At 43.0% G+C, this 17,440-nt stretch overlaps 1 protein-coding gene and 1 pseudogene across 5 annotated transcripts in view; both read right to left on the reverse strand.

Annotated features, from left to right (window-relative positions):
- TRPC7 (transient receptor potential cation channel subfamily C member 7) overlaps nucleotides 1-17,440 on the reverse strand; it is a 126,211-nt gene that overhangs the window by 96,406 nt on the left and 12,365 nt on the right. The gene's annotated exons all lie outside the window — the stretch shown is intronic.
- Nucleotides 708-1,321, reverse strand: LOC103001986 (40S ribosomal protein S4, X isoform-like; annotated as a pseudogene).

Consider the following 17,440-nt stretch of genomic DNA (forward strand, 5'->3'; position numbering starts at 1 on the left):
GTCTAAGATGACATAGCGACTAAGTGGTAGAGCCAAGTTTCAAGACAGGTCGGTCTGACCCAAATCCTGTGCTCTTCCCTCTCACCATGGTTCCCCTTGGTGAGCAGCATGTTCCCTTCTACTTAGCACACTTAAAACTAGAGACTTAATTGGGGCTGACGCTCAACTAACTTGGAGAAATAAAGGGTGGGCTGGGATATGGATATTTGAATACCCAACAGATTCTGTAGTGTAGTAGATGAGTGCACAGGTTTTGAAGTCAGAAAGGCCTGGAGTTTGAACTTCTTTTTTACTACTTGTCAGTTGTGGGAAATAGAACAAGCCATGTAACTCTTCTGCATCTCAGTTTTTAATCTGTAATACTATACATACCATATAATGATTGGGAGAATCAATACCAAAACAATGTAAAATGCTTAGTGTAGTTAACAGGAAATAACACAAATAACAAAATAAATAAAAACCTAAATAAATAAAAATTGATAATAAATATAAAGCTTGTAAATGGTAATTTTAATTAGTTACCACCTTATTTTGACCACTGATTTCAAACTCTAGACCTCTTGCTTTTTGTGGTTTTTAGTTACTGGATTGGGAGCAAGACTGGCCCATGGAGAGGAGAACACAAAATGCTGGAGAAACCCTTGATTCTTCTCTGTCTCTCACTCATGTCTAATCCATATATTAAAAATACACTCTGAATTTGTTCACTTCTCTTCATCTCTGGTGATCACATCAGTCCTTCCCAGGGTAGCACCTCCAGTTACCACACACAGGTTGTCAGTATTGAACTTGATTAAATCTGTAATCTTGCCCGTCCCCAAATCAGTCTGAGTGATGTTGTTCACCTTGATGAGATCAGAGTAGTGGATAGTGTCAGCATCATGGCTCACCAAATGAGATATCTTTTTTTGTGCCCACAAAGATCTTTCTCATTTTGCACAACTTACACTTGGCCTGTTTAGGAGTAATACAGTGAACAACAAAGTGACCCTTGGTGTGATAGTCAGATGGAAATTTTCTCTAGTCTTGTCAGTGCTGATGATATCCAAAAAACCAGCAGTGTAGGTTATATCAGTGTGGACCTTGCCATCCATCTCAGTGAACTGCTGTATGCACATCTTCTTTACTTAATCTCCTGTTAGGGCATACTCAAGTCTCTTCTTAAAGAAAGTGACAAGGGACCGCCATTCTTAGCTTGTGGGGACTGCTGGATGGGCACAGAGTTAGCAGACAAGTCAGTTTGTCCAGATTCAGGGCTTTGAAGCTGCTACATGCTGCAGTGCTTCTTGGGACCACGAGCTGTAGCTGTGCTGGGCATGGAACAAAGAGGCCCTAGAGTTTTGCCTTTTCCAGAATGTCATATAAGTGGAATCATATAGTATATAATCCTTTGAGACTGGCTTCTTTCACTCAGTATATTCATCCATTTTGTTGTGTGTGTTAATGGTTCATTTCTTTTTTTTTTTTTTAAAGTTTTAGTAATTGTTCTTTTTTTTTTTTCCTTTTAATTAATTATTTATTTTTGGCTGTGTTGGGTCTTTGTTTCTGTGCGAGGGCTTTCTCCAGTTGCGGCAAGCGGGGGCCACTCTTCATCGCGGTGCGCGCGCTTCTCACTGTCGCGGCCTCTCTTGTTGCGGAGCACAGGCTCCAGACGCGCAGGCTCAGTAGTTGTGGCTCACGGGCCTAGTTGCTCCGTGGCATGTGGGATCTTCCCAGACCAGGGCTCGAACCTGTATCCCCTGCACTGGCAAGCAGATTCTCAACCACTGCGCCACCAGGGAAGCCCTCATTTCTTTTTATTTCATATCTACTGCATGCACGTATCAGTTTGTTTATACGTTCACTCATTGAAGGATTTGGTTATTCCCAGTTTTTGGCAATTATGAATAAAGTTTCTATAAACATTCATGTACAGGTTCTTGTGTGAGGATAAGTTTTTAGTTCTTCAGGGTAAATATCTAAGTGTGGGATTGCTGAGTATATAGTAAGTATATGTTTAATTTTATAAGAGCTGCCAATTACCACCAACAAATTATGAGAGTCCTGGCTGCTCCATGTTCTCTCCATGGTCAGTTTATTTTCTGTGTTTTGGTATATCATTGTGGTTTTGATTTGCATCCCCTAATGGCTTAATGATATTGAGCATCTTTTTATGTGCTTATTTGCCATCTTTGTATCTTTTTGATGAAGTGTCTGTTCAAATCCTTTGTTAGTTTTTTTAAAATACTGAGTTTCTTATTATTGAGTTTTGAGAGTTCTTATATATATTCTGGATATAATTCCTTTGTAAGAGATAGGGTTTGTAAATATTTTCTCTTAGTCTGTGGTTTATCTTTTCATTCTCTTAACAGTATCATTCAAAAAATAGAAGTTTTAAATTTTGGTGATGTCCAAATTTATCACTTTTTCTTTTATGATTATGCTTTTGGTGTCATAAGCTAAGAAATCTTTTTTTTTTTTAACTTTTGAGTTTATTTATTTTTGGCTGTGTTGGGTCTTCGTTTCTGTGCGAGGGTTTTCTCCAGTTGTGGCAAGCGGGAGCCACTCTTCATCGCGGTGCACGGGGCTCTCACTGTCGCGGCCTCTCCCGTTGCGGAGCACAAGCTCCAGACGCGCAGGCTCAGTAGTTGTGGTTCACGGGCCCAGTTGCTCCGTGGCATGTGGGATCCTCCCAGACCAGGGCTCGAACCCGTGTCCCCTGCATTGGCAGGCAGACTCCCAACCACTGCGCCACCAGGGAAGCCCAAGAAATCTTTTTTAACACAAGGTCTCAGATGTGTCCTCCTGTGTTGTCCTCTAGAAGTTTTATAGTTTACATTTTATATTTAGGTCTATGAACCATTTTATGTTAACTTTTACATAAGGTGTAAGGTACAGGTCAGGGTTCCTTTTTTTATTTTTAATTTATTTATTTAATTTTGGCTGTGTTGGGTCTTCGTTTCTGTGCGAGGGCTTTCTCTAGTTGCGGCAAGCGGGGGCCACTCTTCATCGCGGTGTGCAGGCCTCTCACTATCGCGGCCTCTCTTGTTGCGGAGCACAGGCTCCAGACGCGTAGGCTCAGTAGTTGTGGCTCACGGGCCTAGCTGCTCCGCGGCATGTGGGATCTTCCCAGACCAGGGCTTGAACCCGTGTCACCTGCATTGGCAGGCAGATTCTCAACCACTGCGCCACCAGGGAAGCCCCAGGGTTCCTTTTATAGCACATGGATATTTATTTGTTCCAGCCTCATTTGTTGAAATATTATTCTCACTCCATCAAGTTATTTTTGCACAGTTGTCAGAAATTGTTGACCATATTTGTATGGGTTTAATTCTGTGCTTTCTATTCTGTTTCCTTGATCTGTATATCTATTTTTCACTAACACCCACTATCTTTATTTTTATAGCTTTGTTAAGTCTTAAAAATGAGGTACTTTGAGTCTTCCAACTTTACCATTCTTAAAAAAGCAGTTATGGCTTTTCTCATTCCTTTCTTTTTCATATTCATTTTTGGATAAGCTTGTTCATATCTACAAGAAATTCTGCTATGAATTTTATTGGAATTATGTTAAATCTATAGATAGTTTGGGGAGAACTGACATCCTAACTGTGTTGAATCTTCCAAACCATGAACATGGTGTTATCTCTCCATTATTTAGGTCTTCTTTGATTTCTTGCATTAGTGTTTTATAGCTTTCAGCCTATAGAGTCTACATATGTTTTGTAAGACTTGTATAAATATTTCACTTTTTAACTATTGGAAATATTTTAAAAATGTTTGGTGTCTAATTATTCATTACCGTATATAGAAATATGATTCATTTTTGTATGTTAACCTTATATCCTATGACCTGGCTAAACTCACTTACTTGTGCTTTGTAGATTCTTTGGAATTTTCTACATAGGTAAGCATCTTGTTTGCACATATGGATTGTTTGCTCTTGAACACTTAAGCTTAGAAGCATTTATTAATATGACTAATAAAATGGTCAGTTAGATGCTTTTACATTGGTTTGAAGATTTACAAAGTATTATTTCTAGGAACAAAATGTTGCTAACAATTTTTTGCTGGCTTTCAACCCAAAATTATTTGCTCAGAGTGTTTTATTTGGTCAATGTATTGAACAGTTTTTAGAATATTCATCCACCATTTATTTATTGTGCTCTGCTCAACACAGATATTAACAGAGATTCTTTGATTTTTGATTGGCCCAGAATTTCTTCCCTTTCCTTTTTGGTCCATAAATTTCACAAACTCACTTATTACTGAGATGAATCTCTGGCTTTAACACAGAAGACAAACCAAAATGATCTAACATGTTATTTTGATACCTTGAACTTTTGGTGCTCAAGCTATTGTTTTGACAACACCAATTTTAGGAACTTATTAGTTTGTTTGACTTTGGTTAAAAACCCCAATTCTCAAACTTTTTCAAAGCTACTGACAAACTTAAATCAGAAGAGAGAGAGAGAAGCTCATTATTCTGATTGGTGAAAAGTTAAATGAATTTCTCAGACTGATGCTGTGGAGGCACCCACACAATACAGGATAATTAACACTTATTCCTCCATGGAGACCTTAGAAATTAGATTGAAAAAGAGTGTGGGCCTCAAATCCACACCCCCCTCTCTTCCCTTCAGAGACCCAGTTATGGGGAAGGAGTGTTTATTGAAAGCTCCAACTGAAATACAAACAGAGATAAATCAACATACATGTGCATGCTGTAAACCTAGGAGGTTTTCCGTTTTGGACCTTTAGGCTGAGTTTTTAAGAAATGATTACAATAAAAGGTTTCTAAACATTGTAGTATTTCATTAAATGGTCACAGTTACCTTATAAAGCTGATAGTATAATATTATTCCCAAATAAGAGGAGGACAGAGAATTGATCATTGGATATAGCAACTTGGAGGTCATTGGTCACCTTGATGGGAGCAGTTTTGAGTGGAGGGTGTGACTGGTGAGGATTAAAGAATGAGAAGAGAGAGAAGAATTGAAGCCAGTAATACAGACAGCCCTTTTGAGGAGTTTTATTAAACAGGAGGGTAGAGAAATGTATAAGTAGCTGGTGTGAGAAGTGGAGTCAAGAGAAGCTTTCTGTTTTCTTCTCTCTCACTCTTCCTCCCTTCCCCCCTCCTTGCCTGCATGCCTTCCTTCTTTCCTTCCTTCCTTCTTTCCCTCCTTCTCCTTATGGGAGAAACCATAATATTTTTTATGTTGATGGGAATTTTCCAGTAGATAATTATGCTGGTCATTGTATATGATATCAGTATAACATTGTATGAATCCAGTAATTCAACAGTGTATATGACAGAAGATTAGGTATAGTGTATAAATAGAGGAATGAATTTGAATGGAATCACATACGGTTTATCTATAGTGGGAGGGAAGGTCAAGTATGTGAGTGAGGAGGCTAGTAGATGGATGCATTGGTGGTAGGACTCTGTAGACATTTTCTTTCTATTGTTTCAATTTTTTTTCTAGTGAAATAGGAAGAAAAATTATCAGCTGAGAGTAAGAATTGGGGAGAAGGTGATGGAGTTTGAGGAGAGGAGGTCTGAAATAGATTTTAGGGAGATTTAAGAGTGAATTAATTAAGGAGACAGGATATTATTGCTGAAGAACAGTAAGAGCCCATTTAAAGTTCATGGTTAGAAATTTAAAATGAGACCAGCTAGTGTGGTTGATTCTCTGTAACCACATTCACCTCCCTGGGTGCCAGCAGACAATTAGATTTTACCAGGATTGTATTTTTTTGCCAAAAGATACAAGAAATCAAGAGAGGGGCAGAGGAACTGAGATGTATGTGGGGGAGATTATAATGATAGTCCATGGAATTGAGGCTGTTATGAAGGGAGACAGGACTTCCAGGGGAGAAGGAATGTGGAAAGACCCAACTGTATGTTGTCTACAAGAAACCCACTTTAAACATAAAGTTGGTGGTTTCCTACAAAATGAAATATACTTTTACCATATGATCCAACAATCATGCTCCTTGGTATTTACCCAAAGGAGTTGAAAACTATGTCTACACAAAAACGTGCATACGGATGTTTATAGCAGCTTTATTTATAATTGCAAAAATTTAGAAGCAACCAAGATGTCCTTCAGTAGGTGAATGGATAAATAAACTGTGGTACATCCAGACAGTGGAATATTACTCAGTGCTAAAAAGAAGTGAACTATCAAGCCATGAAAAGACATGGGGGAGCCTTAAATGCATATAACTAAGTGAAAGAAGCCAATTTAAAAGGCTAAAAAATACTGTGTGATTCCAACTATATGACATTCTGGAAAAGGCAAAACTATGGAGACAGTAAAAAGATCACAGTGGCCAGGGGTTGGGGAGTGGGAAGGATGAATAGGTGGAGCATAGAGGGTTTTTAGGGCAGTGAAACTACTCTGCATGATACCACAATGGTAGATATATGTCATTATACATTTGCCCACATTCACAGAATGTATAAAACCTGGAGTGAACCTTAATATAAAGTATGGACTTTGGCTGCTAATGATGTGTCAGTGTAGGTTCATCAGTTGTCACAAGTGTTCCACTCTGCTGGGGGATGCTGATAATCGGGGAGGCTATGCGTGTGTGAGGGCAGGGGGTGTATAGTAACACTCTGTACCTTCTGCTCGATATTGCTGTGAACCTAAAACTGCTCTAAAAAATAAGGTGTATTAAAAAAAGATGGTTAGATTAGTGAGTTGGAAGTCTTGGGGGTAGGCAAAAGATTGACAGAGTTGGGGTATTAGAGGGAGATATAAAAATTTGAGCTAGTAGTCAGATATTATGGAGAGTTTGCATTTATTGATCATGACAGGTATAGGCTCAGGTAGGCTCATCGTGACTAAAGTAAGACCACTGGAGGAGATGAGCTCATAAAACTGAGTCAGGACGTTAAAAGGATGGTCTATGTATATATTAAAGTATCAAGAATTTAAATAGCAGGAACTAAAACCATGGAGAAATGACAGGGATTGACCCATTGTTGCAGATTCCAATGATATGGAATAATGGGTGACATAGTCTGATGAAATATGGTTCAGAACTCAGTGTTCTTAGGGAGGAGAGAAGGAGAAAGGTCTGGAAGTCATAAGGAACAGCAAGAGAGATATGTGCTCCCTCCCCGCCTTCTCTAGGCCCAGTGGTATGAGGACTGTGAGGGGAAAGCCAGCCCCCCGCCTGGGAGGACTGAGGGGAAGTGTGTCCTTAGGGGAGCCTGTCTGCAGAAAGAGCAAGAAGGTGGTGCATCTCTAAGAGAAGGGGGCAATGACACGGGGGGTTTTGCTGAGGGGAGACTATGCCTTTTGGAGGGTGAAGTAGGAACGTATCTGGAGATGAAGCAGCGGGGTGTGAGGACAGAGCGGGGCATACGAGGAGCCTTGTGGAGAATCAAGTGCAGGTTCTGAGGGGTTACCTGGGAGGCAGTGATGACATAAGAGAGTTTAAAACAATTGCTGAAATTATATTGTGAGGATTCAGTGAGGTAAAGCAGGTGAAGCACATAGCGTGCGTTGGGCACATAGGTCTGGATCAGTACCGTTTAGCTAAGGAAGGACTTCAGAGCCTCATCCTGCCGTCCAGCCCTCCCTTCTGCACATCCCCCACTCAGCTGATGGATGAGAAAACTGAATGTTAAGATTTAACACACATGGCTGAATCCTTGTTAATTGTAACTGGAGTCACTGAAATAATTAATGGATGTGAAATGCGGGGTAAGAGCCTGAGCCTAGTGCTCGTTATTGCGGAGGAAAATTGAAGAGTTTCAATCCCTGTTTTAGCTTTCATGCACACACTTGATTGTTTCATTAACCATCACCATATAAATAAGCCCGGGCTCCGGAGGATCATAAAAGGCAAATATCCTTCAGCATTTAATTTCCCTTTAGGAACTCAGATGCAAGAAAGGTGGTTCAAGTCCAGTACATGAATCAGCTAGCCAGCATTTCTTGCCTTGGCTTTCCCAGGGGGACTTACACAGCCCCTAGGTCCTCAGAATCCAGGGTTCTGACCCCAGGGTGGGGTGGGTAGGGCTGGCTCCCTGCTCCAGTGACCCTCTCAAAGGCGCGACTCTCAAACTCCGACACTGGTTACTCACTCCCTCCTTGACTTTATTATCTGTTCTCTGCAGGAGGCCTTCCCTTATTCATCCTAGACTTACTCCCTGCATTTCCTAATGGGTTCTCTGTGTCCTAAGTGTTTCAGAATTTGGGAAGGATGATTGTATAGGAGCCATTGCTGATCTTAGAATTTCTTGGGATGGGACTGATCGGTCTTTGCATGAGAGAGATGACTGGGTGGTTAGTGTTTGGTTGGGCTCTAGAATCAGTGTCCAAGTTCAAGTCCCAGCTCTGCTGCATACTGTCTTTGTGTTTGCGTGTATAACTTAAGCTTCCTCTGTGTTCTAGCTTAATCTGTATGATGGGGATGATACTGTTTTCTGCCTCATGGAGTTGTTGTAAACTAAATAAGATAATCCTTATTATTAACTTAATAATCCTTATTATTAACTTATATAGTTGCTTAACACAATATGTGACCAGTATCAGCCAATATTAAGATACGTGTGGCTTGTAGGTTAGCAGAGAGTGTAAACATGTAAACATTGTCTCTTTCAGGGTGTTGGTCTTCAAGTGCCTTTTCTAACAAAGCAGACACACCCATTGTTGGATATAATTTCGCAGCTTCACCTGTGTCAGTCCTAAGGTGGAAGGTGCAGGTAGCAGGACAGAAGCTTGGAGCAGGGCATTGGAGCAGAGTCCTTGATAATTCACAGTGAAGGTGCAGGCCCCTGGGTGCTGAGCTGAGTCTGCAGGTGACTGCACCGCCTTTCTTAGCCAGGCAGTGTTGACAGTGTCTCTGTTGATACTTTGGTTTCCATCCTGATTTTTGGTTTACTTAATTGGCAGCTACTGACATCGTTAAGGGGCTCCTTAAGCCATCACCATGACGTTGTGAAGTCCCAGAAGTAATGGATTGCTCTGCTTGTTGGTTTTATAACAAGTCCCCCTGATGGATTCAGAGGCTTGCCTAAGGAGAATAGAGGCTGTCTTTCAAGGAAACAGATGAGCAACTCGAGTATTTTATTCTAATTCAGCAGGTATATTTGAGTACCCACTGTGTGCCAGGCACTGGGGATAGAGACCTGAGTAAAATACAGTCCTTGCCTCTGAGGAACTCAGGGTCTTGCTAGAGAGAATGACAAGTGACTAGGTAAGGACCACAGGGTGATGTAAGTGTCTTGGGACATGCCACCCAGCTACAAATATGCGGGACTTCCAAGAGGAGGCAGAGTGTGAGCCCTGAGGATGGGTAGAAGCTCACAGGGGCGAGGCAGGTGTGGGGAGGAGAGTAACAGGGAAGGGACATTCCAGGAAGAGGGGCTGGCAAGTGCAAAGGCCCAGAGGGCAGAGAACGTTCACCAACGGGTAGACTGTGATGGGTGTCAGCTACTTTAACCACAGAGGGTTACGCATAGGTTATGCACACTATCCAGTGTCTTACATAACTTCTCATAATTAAATAAACATGAACGCGCTCACGTATCCAGAGAGGAATTCACATACGCTCTCTGCACATCCTTATCCAGATTAAAGATGCTGCTTGGTTCTCGTTTGCTGAGCTCCCAGAAGAGCCCTTGCTCAGCTTTCTGCTTTTTCTGCAGGAACCACAGGGAACAGACACAGGAAGGCAGGTCTGCCTGTGTGAACCTTGCCTCACCCCGGCACTTCACAGCTCCAGGCCTCCCTGGAGGCTCCGGGGCTCTCTTCCCTCGCTCTGCACACTCTCTGTCTTTGTCTGTCTATCTCCTTCTCCTTTCCCTTTCTCTCTCTTTCTCACACATCACTCTGTCAACCACAGGTCAGTGCTCCATGGTAGAGGGATTGCTCAGAGCTGTGACTCAGGAAATTAGTCAGGAGGTGTGAGTTGAAAGAGAAGGAGGGACCCTCAGGAAGCCCCATGGTTCGCTTACATGTAAGCAGCCCCACCTTTCCCCTGCCTTCCTGTCCTGCCCCCGCGTGGGGTCGATCTAAGCATGATTGGTTGGTCTCTGTACCCATTAGAATGGGAGACAGTATTAAAGCATATGACGCTTAGAGTTTTTACTACTGCAGTATTATTTATCATTTATTGAATGCTCACTATGTGCCAGACCCTGGGCTGAATGCTTTACATATTTAGCTCATTGAATTCTCATGACAAACCTAGGAAGTAGATACAATTATCATTCCTTTTTTTTTTTTTTTTTTTTTTAATAAATTTATTTATTTATTTATTTATTTATGGCTGTGTTGGGTCTTAGTTTCTGTGCGAGGGCTTTATCCAGCTGCGGCGAGTGGGGGCCACTCCATCGCGGTGCGCGGGCCTCTCATTATCGTGGCCTCTCTTGTTGCGGAGCACAGGCTCCAGACGCGCAGGCTCAGTAGTTGTGGCTCACGGGCCCAGTTGCTCCGCGGCATGTGGGATCTTCCCAGACCAGGGCTCGAACCCGTGTCCCCTGCATTGGCAGGCAGATTCTCAACCACTGCGCCACCAGGGAAGCCCTATCATTCCTCTTTATAGAAAGGGGAACTGAGGCCCAGAGACTTCAGTAGCAGCTGGGATTTGAACTTGAGTATGGCTGACTCCAAATTCCTTAATACTAACCCTGGGAAGTGCTCATCTGATAAAAATACCAACTGCTCTGACACGTGCTCTAAAACCCTGAGCACGACCCTGAAGGGGCAGGTTCAGGGTCCTTCCTGGTGAAGAGGAAGAGAGAGATGAGGGCCTGTTGGTAAGAGGCAAAGGTGCTGAAACCGCGTGAGGCAATACCCTGTGTATCCACACCCAGGGGCAGGCCGGGAGTAAGACTGGCTGCGCCCAGAGAGCTGAGTTTGCCCCGCGCTCTACGTTACCAGCAGGTGCGTTGGCGTCCGAACGTTGGGGGAAGTCATCCCTAATGGGATGTGCCGTCCTATTGCTCCCAAGGCCCTAAGCCTCTTATTTAAGTGCCAGTCTGTCCACTCCCCCACATCCTTTTCGTCTTGTGACTTTCACCAAGGGGCCATCCACCTCTATTCTGTAACAGGTCCCCCTCCCCCATGCAGGATCACTGTCTTCATGGTGAGAAGTTATGGGTGGGAAGCAGAGGGTCTGCAGAATTTCCCCCTGCGGTGGCTGGGACACCTTGCAGCTCACGCCTCAGATACACAGAGAAGCTGAGAGTGGCGGGATGAGGCTGCATTGCTTTTGCCATCTGAATTCCAAAGGGGGCAGCGCGGTGACTGCTGTGCACGGTGCACGGGCTTTTAGCAAGCATGATTTTTGGGTCTGTTTGCTGTGTTGGAGCTGAGGCATACCGTATAGCTGCAGAGTGAAGCTGAGTTAACAACTCTGTGTTCCTAGATCCTTCCAAAGCTTTCGTCCACAAGCACACCTAAGCCACTTTGGTCCGTGGATTGGCTCATAGAAGAACTCATGTATTCATTTATTTATTCATTTAATCAACAAAAATGAATAGCGCATTTACCCCACGCTGAGCACTGTGCTAGCACCCTGGAGATAAATGAGGAGCCAGGCAGGCATGGTCTCTGCCCCCAGGGAGCCGACGGAGCAGAGGGGAAGATAGGCAGTGAAGGTCCTGCAGCTAAGTGTGATGAGGATCTCCCCTTTCTGTGCAAATTAGACCTGAGTTTCTTTACATTCAGCCTCATAGTAATTCCTGGGAAAACATTACCTTCCAAATAAACCCAGTTGGCAAACAGTAGAAACAGTAAGAGTCTGTTAGATGGAAAGCTTGAGTGCTTTCCAGTAATCCATCCTTACAGAATGTTCCATCCAGTTCAGCCTGTGCTTACTGTGCTTTCTGTGTCCTAGAAGCTGTGCCCAGCACTGGAGACGCAGGGAGGAGTGAGATGCGTCACTGCCTAGCCATGGTGAGACTAGACATAACCCAGTTGTTCTCATATTATATGGTGGTGCTGGTCACTCATTCAACAAATAGTCATTGAGTTCCTACCCTGTTCCAGGCACTGTTCTCAGTCTTTGAATACAGTTATAAGCAAAACAGACTCTCTGCCCTCGTGGAGCTTATGTTTTACTGGGGGCCTGGGGACTTCAGGTTTCTGTTTTACATTAATGGTTAGGCAGGAACTCCCTGAGGAGGTGATTTTGTACAGAGAGTTGGTGAAGGAGGGAGCTATCTGTGTAGATATATGAGGAAGGAGCGCTCCAGACAGAGGGTCACTGGTACAAAGAGGGAGAAGAGTGCAAAGCAGAAGAGGGAGAACATCTGGTGTTTCTGAGGACCAGCGAGGAGGCCAACTGCTGGGGCAGAGTGGGTGAGGAGGAGAGCGAGGGAAGAGGTGAGGCCAGAGGAACTGCAGGGGACAGATGGCCAAGCCCTAATAGGCACTTGTAGCACTGTGGCTCTTCCTCTGGTGAGACAGGGAGTCATTGGAGGGTTTCAAGAAGCGGCGTTAGCAGGATCTGGTGTATGCTTGAAGAGGATCACTCTGGCTGTTGGGATGGCATGAATTGTAAGGGGCAAGAGCAGAAGCCTGAAGACCAAGGAAGAGGTTGTTGCAATTATCCAAGGGAGAGATGAAGGTGGCCTGGACCAGAAAAGTAAGTGGTCAAGGGGGAGAGAAGTATAGAATTCTAGATGTCTTCGAAGGATAGAGCCAAGAGGATTTATTGATGGATTGGACATCAAGAAAAAAGAAGAGAAGAGTTAAGGATGAATGAGGTTTGGGACCAAGCAGCTGGGAGGATAGTTACCATTTATGACGTGAGCACTGTGTTAGATGAGCTCCTTGTTTAGCAGATGTTTCCTTCCTGCTTCCCCATCTCCTTGAGACGAGCACGCCTCCTTCCCCATTGGTAGGGAACTTGGTCATGGACTTGCTTTAGTTCATGAAATTACAGTGTGTGACCCTTAAACCTAGGGCTTAAGAGGCATCATGTATTTTCCCTTGTCTCTGTGGGAGTTCTGACCTCTGCCCTGGGGGTGCCCTTGGTTTCCACTGTCCATCCAGCCTGGATCCCAGAATGAGACATGGAGAGCGGCCTCCTTCTCTGACCCGAAGACTTGTGAACATGACAGTAAATGTTGACATGTAGACTGCTGCATTTTGGGGTGGTTTGTTACACAACATCATTGTGGCAATAACTGAATGATAAAGGGACAGAAGTAGGCTGAGTGCTTTGGGACATCAACATCAAAGATGGGCTCTTAGCCCTGCCTGGGTATTCAGGGAAGTTGCCCTGGAGAAAATAAGTTGTGACTGGATCTTGAAGGATAAATCAGAGTTACCGAGTTCAAGAAGTGGAGGAAGCGTATTCCAAGTTGAGGACATAGAATAAACAAAAGCACAAAAAACATGCTATATGAATATACAGGGAACTATGCAAGTAGAGGCGCAGGGCAGCAGAAGATGAGTCTGGGGAAGTAGACAGGACCATGGAGGGCCATGGAAGGTTTTGTCTTCCATGATAATAAGCCTGAACTTCATTCCACAGGCAGTGGGGTGGCACCAAAGTTTTTTAAGTGGGAGAAAGGCACGGTCTGATTTGCACTTCAGTGGGATCCTTCTGGCCCTATGTGGAGGACAGCTTCACCTGTGTGGTGGAAGCTCTTGTGATCATCTGGTCAAGAAGAGTGGTGGTAAGGATGCAGGGATGGAAATGGATTGGGGATACATTTAAGTTTTAGTAGCAGCAGGATTTAAGGTACAGAAGGAAAGCAAGAACTCAGTATGTGGTGTGCTTTGGACATCAAACGCTGGAAGGAAATTAGTATCTGATGGGATTATAACATGGTAGTATCTGATGGGATTATAGGTGAATTTTCTTCTTCTTATAAACAGTTTCATTTTCTACATTAATTGCACATTTACCAACGTAAGCAAAAAAATTTGAGTGAGTTATGATGTTTAAACCTGCCTGTTTTCCTTTGGGTGAATTTGCTAAACCCTTAAATCTCAGTGTTGGAGAGGAGTATTTACCCTGGTGCTGTCTTGGCCAGGACTGCAGTCTTGTCTACTTGATATCTAATAACTTTGTTTTTTTAAATATCAAATTAAAAGAAGATCCAAAATGAGATTCAGAGCATATATGACCTATGCATCTTATTTGTACTTACCGTATATTGTGAAAACGTTTCAGAGAAACACTAATTTAGAATTGGCATCACCAGATAACATACCCTTCCAGAGGATTATGTCATGATTCACCTGATTATAGATTCAGAATAGTAAATGTTCAGGAAACTTTTTTTAAAGAGTAATTACAGCACAGCATATGTATAGAAGTAATTTTTTAAAAATTTACTTGTGATTGCTGAAAAATGCTATGGATTAAGAGGGGCTAAAGACTAGATGGCAAGGTAGGAATTAAAAAAATGTAGAGCCCTGCTAATTGCAAAACAAAACCCCAGAACCAAATTAGGCAAATCAGTACTTATGATTTCTCTGATCAAAAGAACAGACACCGTTCTTTTCACCTCAGTGCCGTTGTCCATTGTGTTCCCAAGTCTGGACTGATGCTCCTCTTTACTTCCTCTAAGAACCTCTGCTCTTCCTAAGACCAGGCGGAAGGTAACTCCAGGGTGGCTTTCCTGATACCCCTGGGGAAATCCACTGTTTCATGCTTGGGCACCCACTGCATTTTATTCTTAGGGTCCAGTAGACCTGTCAAAGTGCTCTCTGTATTTCTGACACGTTCATACTTGACTAATTAACTTCATTCATTTGTATGTCTCAGCCCAGGGCATGCCACATTATAGGACTTGATAAATGTTGCATAAAATGACCATACATATACTCTGATTCAAGAATTTTATTTATGGGAAGCTGAGGCACAAGTAAGTGCTGGTGTGTGGTTACCAGGGAACAGATCTAGGAGGTGCAAATGGGGGTCTATTCTTGGCTCTCAGAGATGATCTTGGAGCCAAACCTGCCTGTTAAAGGCTCATTATCTTGTGCATAGCAAACGGCACTGACTTTCTAAAAGTCCCAGAAGACACAGGTAAAAGGTGAGTAAGTGATTGCATTTAAATAAGTTCAAATCTAATCAGGAAAATAAGATTCTAGTTTTTTGACTGATTTATCCAAAGAATGACTTAATAACACTTGGAAGTAGGACTTAAAGCTGTTTTGTAAAAATAAAAAAAAAGAGAGACCAAGGCTTTGATATGCTTTCATTTCTCTCTACAGCTTCCATTGTTACCTATGTGCTGATGACTCCCAGGTTTTTACCTCCAACCCCAACCTGTATTCTAAGGAGCAAATTTCAGTATCCAACTGCCAAGTGGTCGTCTACACTGGTAAGTCCCGCAGACACTTCAAACTCTGCGTGCCCCAAGCTGAGCACCTGGGTCTTCCAAACCTCCAAACCCGATGTTCTGCTTTCTGCTTCAGGAAATAGAGTCCCCATCCACTCAGCCTCCTGAGCTAGAAGTCCTGGGTTCATCTTTGTCTTTGCCAATTAGTTACCAAGATCTGTGGATTCTGATCTAAAGAATCTCTACTGTCTGAGCCCTACTGCCCACACTCACAGTCGTGATCTTAATTCAAGTCCTTATAATTTAGTGTCTAGACTTTTGAATTAGCCTCCTGATTGGACTGTTTACCGACAACAGTTCCTTCTACCCGGATGCCAAACCACTCTCCCCTTGGTTAAAAAGCTACAGGATAAAATCCATGCATCTTTATTACCATATTTCAATATACCTCCCTAAGATTAGCCCCCTTCCCTTAAACCCATCCAGCTGCACCTGTCCACCAAGAACACTGGGCCGTTCACGCCTCTGCACATGGTATTTGTCTGCCTTTATGTCTTTCTTTCCCTTCTCCATTTGCCAAACTCATCCTTCAAGAACCACTTGAGAATATCATCTTTTCCAGGAATCCTTGTCTCACATCACCAGGCAGTTTGCTGCGCTCTGCTTTGTGTTCTCATAGCATATTGTTCCTACTCGACTATGTTGTATTTATCCCTCAACACTCCAGTCTCCCCCATTGCTTTGAGGACAGAGTTCAGGTCTCTTCCACACTTGTAGACCTAGTACCTAGTACAGTATCTGGCACACAGAAAGAAGACCACCATTTGCTGAAAACCATTTAACCATTCTCAGTCCGTTTCCTCAACTGTAAAATGGGAATAATCATCTCTTCTTAAATCTCAGCTTAGATGTTGTTTATGAAAATGCCCTGTAGGAATGAGAAGCAGAAAGGCCTAGAGAAGTGGGGCCTCAACAAGGGATTGTTAGTAAAAGTACCTGGCTTTGTGCATGAGGAAGATGAGCTGCAGAGAAGTAAAGTGACTGAGCCAAGGTCACAAGTCAGTTCCTGGTGGAGCCCCGGGTCTCCTCACTCAGTGCCCCCCATGCTAGCATTGCCCCAGAGGATCGTCTCTTATGGTGGCAAATCACCTGTGTGACATATGCCATGCCCTGGGCAGAGTGTGACCACGAGGCTCCAAGCTGTTTGGTTCCCTCAAGTTAATCTCTGAAATCTGACTACCGTGAGCACACTCCACACACACTTGCTTTAGGTAAAGAAAAGATCCAGCCCTGTGTTTAAAATCTGCTTTCTACGTTTGTAATCTTAGAGGGAATACCACTTGGGGAAATAAACTCTTGCTCCTAGTTTTTTTAAGCCAAATTAAAACATTTTTTTCCACATTTCCTGGCTCTCATCTCCATGCTTACATTAAAATATCAGGTTTAAGCACATAAAAAGTCAAGTTTCTGATGTGCTGCAGGAAGGTATTAGGTGAATTCTTTGGAGTATAAACTTTAAGCAAAATTAATAATCGCCAGAAAAGAGAACTTGTCATCAGAGAGATTCTTGAGCTACTGCTTTCAAAGTATATGTAGGAGAAGCTGGAGAGAGCTATTAACTCAACAGGCAAAGCCCTGGTCTTCAACATGTATCAGTAAAAGGCATGCTATCCTTCCCCAAAATGCAAACATGAGTTCTGATGCCCCCGGTCCAAGCATCTGTATTACTGGTAAATGGAAGTGTATTGTATTTCCAGGATGTGTATGTGGGGGTGAAGAGAGGAAGAGAGAGAGAAGCTTAGCATCTCAGCATGGCCCTTCTTAATGTTCAAAGCACTTATCCATCAGTAATTAGTAAACCTGCTCTGCAACCCGGAAAAACAGGTCATTATTATTAATTTCACACTGTAGGTATGGGAGATGGAAAGAACATAATAATATGAAAGATAATCATGCTACCAAGCATTTGGGGAGCACTTTTCTGTTTGAGAATTGATAGTATTTAGAAAATTTTAGCCTCAGTCATTCTTACATCACTGTAATTTTAGGACTAGGTACACAAGATTAGTTTCCTTATTTTTCCTGGGCCTTATACCATTCTGCACCTGCGGTGACCAGAGCCTGTACTCCAACTCCTCCAGGCTCCTGGGGTTGGCAAGAGTGCAGACGGTACCATACCACCTGATCTGT

This window comes from Balaenoptera acutorostrata, chromosome 2 (genome assembly GCF_949987535.1).
Source record: "Balaenoptera acutorostrata chromosome 2, mBalAcu1.1, whole genome shotgun sequence".
Taxonomy (NCBI): Eukaryota; Metazoa; Chordata; class Mammalia; order Artiodactyla; family Balaenopteridae; genus Balaenoptera; species Balaenoptera acutorostrata.